Consider the following 7168-nt stretch of genomic DNA (forward strand, 5'->3'; position numbering starts at 1 on the left):
TTCTTGATTTTTCAAAGTACATTTTGGATTTCTTTCATTGAAATGCAAGAGTTGGAATATTGCAGTTGTTTTTTGTTGTGCTTTACCTTGTCACAGTTACATTATCTTGATTTTTCAAAGTTCATTGTGGATTTCTTTCATTGAAATGCTAGAGTTGGAATATTTCAGTAGTGTTTTGTCATGATTTACCTTGTCACAGTTACATTCTCCAGATTTTCAACGTTCATTTTGAATTTCTATCATTGAAATGCAAGAGTTGGAATATTTCAGTAGTGTTTTGTCGTGGTTTACCTTGTCACAGTTACATTTCCTTGATTTTTCAAAGTTCATTTTGAATTTTTTTCGATGAAATGAAAGTTAGAATATTTCAATAGTGTTTTGTCATGGTTTACCTTGTCAGAATTACATTCTCTTAATTTTTCAAAGTTCATTGCGGATTTCTTTCGGTGAAATGCAAGAGTTGGAATATTTCAGTAGTGTTTTGATGTGGTTTACCTTGTCACAGTTACATTCTCTTGATTTTTCAAAATTCATTTTTGGTTTTATTTCGGTGAAATGCAAGAGTTGGAATATTTCAGTAGTGTTTTGTTGTGGTTTACCTTGTCACAGTTACATTCTCTTGATTTTTCAAAGTTCATTTTTAATTTCTTTCAATGAAATGCAAGAGTTTGTTGTAGTTTCAACTCTTGCATTTCAACGAAAGAAATCCAAAATAAACTTTATAAAATCACGAGAATGTAACTGTGAAATGGTAAACCACGACAAACCACTACTGAAGTAATCCAACTCTTGCATTTCAATGAAAAAAATCAAAATGAACTTTGAAAAATCAAGAGAATGTAACTGGGACACGATAAACCACAACAAAACACTACTGAAATATTCCAACTCTTGCATTTCAACGAACGAAATTCAAAATGAACTTTGAAAAATCACGAGAATGTAACTGTGACAAGGTAAACCACGACAAAACAGTACTGAAATGTTACAACTCATGCATTTCAATGAAAGAAATTCAAAATGAACTTTGAAAAATCAAGAGAATGTAACTGTGACAATGTAAACTACGACAACAAAATACTTAAATTGTACTACTCATTCATTTCAAAGAAATAAATTCAATATGAGCTTTGAAAAATATAGAAAATGAAACTGTGACACGGTAAACCACGACAAAACACTACTGAAATATTCCAAATATTGCATTTCAATGAAAGAAATTCAAAATAAACTTTGAAAAATCGAGAGAATGTAACTGTGACAAGGTAAACCACAACAAAACACTACTGAAATATTCCAACTCTTGCATTTCAATGAATAAAATTCAAAATGAACTTTGAAAAATCAAGAAAATGTAACTGCGACAAGGTAAACAACAACAAAACACAACTGAAATATTCCAACTCTTGCATTTCAATCAAAGAAATCAGCAATGAACGTTGAAAATCAAGAGAATGTAACTGCAATAAGGTAAATCATGACAAAACACTACTGAAATATTCCAACTCTTGCATTTCAACGAAGGAAATCCAAAATTAACTTTGAAAAATCAAAGTTCAACAAAGTTCAACCACAACAAAACACTAGTGAAATATTCCAACTCTTGCATTTCAACGAAAGACATTCAAAATGAACTTTGAAAAATCAAGAGAATCTAACTGCGACATGGTAAATCATGACAAAACACTACTGAAATATTCCAACTCTTCCATTTCAATAAAAGAAATTCAAAATGAACTTTGAAAAATTAAGAGAATGTAACTGTGACAAGGTAAACCACGACAAAACACTACTGAAATAATCCAACTCTTGCATTTCAATGAAGCAAATTCAAAATGAACTTTGAAAAATCAAGAGAATGAAAGTGTGACAGGGTAAACCTCGACAAAACACTACTAAAATATTCCAACTCTTGCATTTCAACGAAAGAAATCCAAAATGAACTTTGAAAAATCAAGAGAATGTAACTGTGACAAGGTAAACCACGATAAAACACTACTGAAATATTCCAACTCTTGCATTTCAATGAAAAAAATCAAAATAAACTTTGAAAAATCAAGAGAATGTAACTGTGACAAGGTAAACCACAGCAAAACACTTCTGAAATATTCCAAATCTTGTATTTCAACGAAAGAAATTCAAAATGAGCTTTGAAAAATCAAGAAAATGTAACTGTGACATGGTAAAACACGACCAAACACTACTGAAATATTCCAACTTATGCATTTCAACGAAAGAAATTCAAAATGAACTTTGAAAAATCAAGAGAATCTAACTGCGAAATGGTAAATCATGACAAAACACTACTGAAATAATCCAACTCTTGCATTTCAATGAAAGAAATTCAAAATGAACTTTGAAAAATCAAGAAAATGTAACTGTGACAAGGTAAACCACGACAAAACAATACTGAAATAATCCAACTATTGCATTTCAATGAAAGAAATCCTCAATGAACGTTGAAAATCAAGAGAATGTAACTACGACAAGGTAAAACATAACAAAACACTAGTGAAATTATCCAACTCTTGCATTTCAATGAAAGAAATCCGCAATGAACTTTGAAAATCAAGAGAATGTAACTGTGACAAGGTAAACCATGACAAACCGCTACTGAAATATTCCAACTCTTGCATTTCAACGAAAAGCCCCAAAGGGCTTTTCAACGAAAACTCTTGAAACTCTTGCATTTCAACGTAGCCCCAAAGGGCCGGGGGCCCTTTGGGGCTACGGGGGGCCCTTTGGGAGCCCGGGGGACCTTTGGGGGCCGGGGGCTTCCTTGGTGGTTGGGGTAGGGGGGTCGGAGCCCTTTGGGGTTGGGGTAGGGGACCTCACGACACTGTTCAAATGGAACTTGTGTATTATAATGACCATAGAGTTTCACCCTCAAATCCTCTTCTTAAACATGTTCTAAAATCATCTTTTAAAATGTCTCTAACTGTTTCGCCGAAATAATTCCCTAAAATGTCTAAAACGCTTTCGCCCAAATAACCCCTAAATGTAATTTCTGCGTGTTCCTTTTGTTTTGGGCATCCCTGCGCTTTCACATTTGAAATTACTAAGAAACCCTTTCCCGTGCTAATCTCTTCATCTCTAAGATCAAAACATTCGCCCGGAAACAATCAACCTTGACATAATCTGTCAGACGTTAATTAACTTCACCCGGAAACAAATAACCTGGAAAATTGTTTCCGGGGCGAAGTTTGTTATTGATTCACGAAAGGGGAATTAATTTGTTGTTTCTAAGGGGAATTATTGATTCACGAAAGGGGAATTAATTTGTTGTTTCTAAGGTGAATTATTGATTCACGAAAGGGGAACACGTGATACTGTTTCCTATGTTGTTTCCAACACTTGCATTTCAACGAAAAGAAATTCAAAATGAACTTTGAAAAATTAGGAGAATGGAACTGTGACAAGGTAAACCATGACAAAACACTACTGAAATATTCCAACTCTTGCATTTCAATGAAAGAAATCCAAAATGAACTTTAAAAAATTAAGAAAATGTAAGTTTTACTTGGTAAACCGTAACAAAACACTACTAAAATATTCCAACTCTTGAATTTCAATGAAAGAAATTTCAAAATGAACTTTGAAAAATCAAAAGAATGTCACTCTAACATTATAAACCACAACAAGAAGCAACTGAAATTACCAAAATCTTGCATTTCAATGAAAGAAATCCAAAATGAACTTTGAAAAATCAAGAGAATGTAACTGTGACAAGGTAAACCACGACAAAACACTACTTAAATATTCCAATTCTTGCATTTCAACGAATGAAATTCAAAATGAAGTTTGGAAAATTAAGAGAATGCATCTGTGACAAGGTAATCCATGATAAAACACTACTGAAATATTCCAACTCTTGCATTTCAACGAAAAAAAAATAAAAATGAACTTTGAAAAATTAACAGAATGTAACTGTGACAAAGTAAATCACGACAAAACACGACTGAAATGTTCAAACTCTTGCATTTCAACGAAAGAAATTCAAGATGAACTTTAAAAAATCAAGAAAATGTAACTGCGACAAGGTAAACCACAACAAAACACTACTGAAATATTCCAACTCTTGCATTTCAATGAAAGAAATTCAAAATAAACTTTGAAAAATTGAGAGAATGTAACTGTGACAAGGTAAACCATGACAAAACACTACTGAAATATTCCAACTCTTGCATTTCAATGGAAAAAATTCAAAATAAACTTTCAAAAATTAAGAGAATGTAACTGTGACACGATAAACCACAACAAAACACTACTGAAATATTCCAACTCTTGCATTTCATCGAAAGAAATTCAAAATGAACTTTGAAAAATCACGGGAATGTAAGTGTGACAAGGTAAACCACGACAAAACACTACTGAAATGTTCCAACTCTTGCATTTCAACGAAAGAAATCCAAAATGAACTTTGAAAATCAAGAAAATGTAACTGTGACAAGGTAAAGCACAACAAAACACTACTAAAATATTCCAACTCTTGCATTTCAACGAATGAAATTCAAAATGAACTTTGAAAAATCAAGAAAATGTAGCTGTGACAAGGTAAACTACAACAAAACACAACGTAAATATTCCAACTCTTGCTTTTCAATGGAAGAAATCCGAAATGAACTTTGAAAATCAATAGAATGTAACTGCCATAAGGTAAACCATTGCAAAAAACTACTGTAATGTTCCCAGTCGTGCAGTTAAATGAATGAAAATCCAAAATAAACTTTGAAAAATCAAGAGAATGTAACTGTGACAAGGTAAACTGCAACAAAACACTACTGAAATATTCCAGATATTGCATTTCAATGAAAGGAGTCCGCAATGAACGTTGAAAATTAATATAACTTAAATGCAATAAGGTAAACCATGACAAAACACTACTGAAATAATCCAACTCTTGCATTTAAATTAAAGAAATCCACAATTAACTTTGAGAGATCAATAAAATGTAACTCTGGATAGGTAAGAAGCAACCAAACACTACGGAAATATTCTAACTCTTGCATTTCAACGAAGGAAATCAACATTTAACTTTGAAAATCAAGGGAATGTAACTGTGGAATTGAAAATCACGACAAAACACTACTGAAATATTCCAACTCTTGCATTTCAACGAAAGACATTCAAAATGAACTTTGAAAAATCAAGAGAATCTAACTGCGACATGGTAAATCATGACAAAACACTACTGAAATATTCCAACTCTTCCATTTCAATGAAAGAAATTCAAATGAACTTTGAAAAATCAAGAGAATGAAAGTGTGACAAGGTAAACCACGATAAAACACTACTGAAATAATCCAACTCTTGCACTTCAACGAAAAAAATCAAAATTAACTTTGAAAAATTAAGAAAATGTAACTGTGACACGATAAACCACAACAAAACACTACTGAAATATTCCAACTCTTGCATTTCAATGAAAGAAATTCAAAATGAACTTTGAAAAATCAAGAAAATGTAACTGTGACATGGTAAACCATGATAAAACTCTACTGAAATATTCCAACTCTTGCATTTCAACGAAAGAAATTCAAAATGAACTTTGAAAAATTAAGAGAATATAACTGTGACAAGGTAAACAATAACAAAACACTACTGAAATAATCCAACTTTTGCAATTCAACGAAAGAAATTCAATATGGACCTTGAAATATTACGAAATTGTAACTGCGAAATAGTAAACCACAACGAAATATTACTGAAATATTCAATGTCTTGCTTTTCAATGAAGGAAATTTACATTGAAAGTTGAAAATCAATAGAATGTAACTGCGACAAGTTAAACCTTTACAAAACACTACTGACATTATCCCAATCTCAAATTTCAAGAAAAAAATCAAAAAGAGCTTTGGAAATCCAGTGAATGTAAGTGTGGCAATTTAAATCATGACAAAACACTACTGAAATATTCCAACTCTTGCATTTTAACGAAAGAAATCAAAATGAACTTTCAAAAATCACGAGAATGTAACTGTGTCACGATAAACCATGACAAAACACTAATGTTGTGAGGGGGAGTCAAAAGTTGGGGGGTGGTGCCCTTTTGTGTCCCAAAAGGCCCAAATTAAAAAATATTAAAAATGGGGGCTCAGGGGCCTTTGGGGTGCCGGGGCCCTTTGGAGGGCCTGGGGGACCCTTTGGGAGCCTGGGGGACCTTTGGGGACCGGGGGTTCCTTCGGGGTTGGGTTTGGGGGATCGGAGCCCTTTGGGGTTGGGGTAGGGGACCTCACGACACTGTTCAAATCGAACTTTTGTATTATAACGACAATATAGTTTCCCCCTCAAATCCTCTTGTAGAACCTTTTCTATAATCATCTTTTAAAATGTCTCTAACTGTTTCGCGAAAATACTTCCCTAAAATATCTAAAACGCTTTCGCCCAAATAATCCCTAAACGTAATTTCTGCGTGTTCCTTTTGTTTTTGGCATCCCTGCGCTGTCACATTTGAAATTACTAAGAAACCCTTTCCCGCGCTAATTTCTTCATCTCTAAGATCAAAACATTCCCCGGAAACAATCAACCTTGACATAATCTGTCAGATGTTAATTAACTTCCCCCGGAAACAATTAACCTGGAAAATTGTTTCCAGGTCGAAGTTTGTTATTGATTCACGAAAGGGGAATTAATTTTTTGTTTCTAAGGGGAATTATTGATTTACGAAAGGGGAATTAATTTGTTGTTTCTAAGGGGAATTATTGATTCAAGAAAGGGGAATTAATTTGTTGTTTCTAAGGGGAACTATTGATTCACGAAAGGGGAACTGTTTCCTATTCCTGGATCTTAACATTCGCCTCGAGCGTGCACTTGGCCAAACAACAACAACAAATAAATCGACCTGGGAGAAAGAGGTCATTGACTCTGTCCCCGTTAGACTCAATAATCAAGAAAACATCCATCAAAGTGAGAAAAATCCTGTTTTTCCATTCTCACTGACAAAAACCATAAAACATCCATAAATTGATGTTGACATCCATGAAAAACATCAAATAAATTGACCAACACACATAACCGTCCAAGAAACATCCATAAAAGTGAGAAAATTCATGTTTTTTCAAGTGAGAAAAATCCTATTTTTTCATTCTCAGTGACAAAACCATCTCCCTAGGGACTCTTTGCCCAAATATGGTGTTCTCGTAGGATCAATAGGGTCATTTCTACTGAC

The sequence above is a fragment of the Artemia sp. Qi Xiang Cuo genome, chromosome 14 (assembly GCF_049724085.1).
Source record: "Artemia sp. Qi Xiang Cuo chromosome 14, ASM4972408v1, whole genome shotgun sequence".
Classification (NCBI taxonomy): Eukaryota; Metazoa; Arthropoda; class Branchiopoda; order Anostraca; family Artemiidae; genus Artemia; species Artemia sp. Qi Xiang Cuo.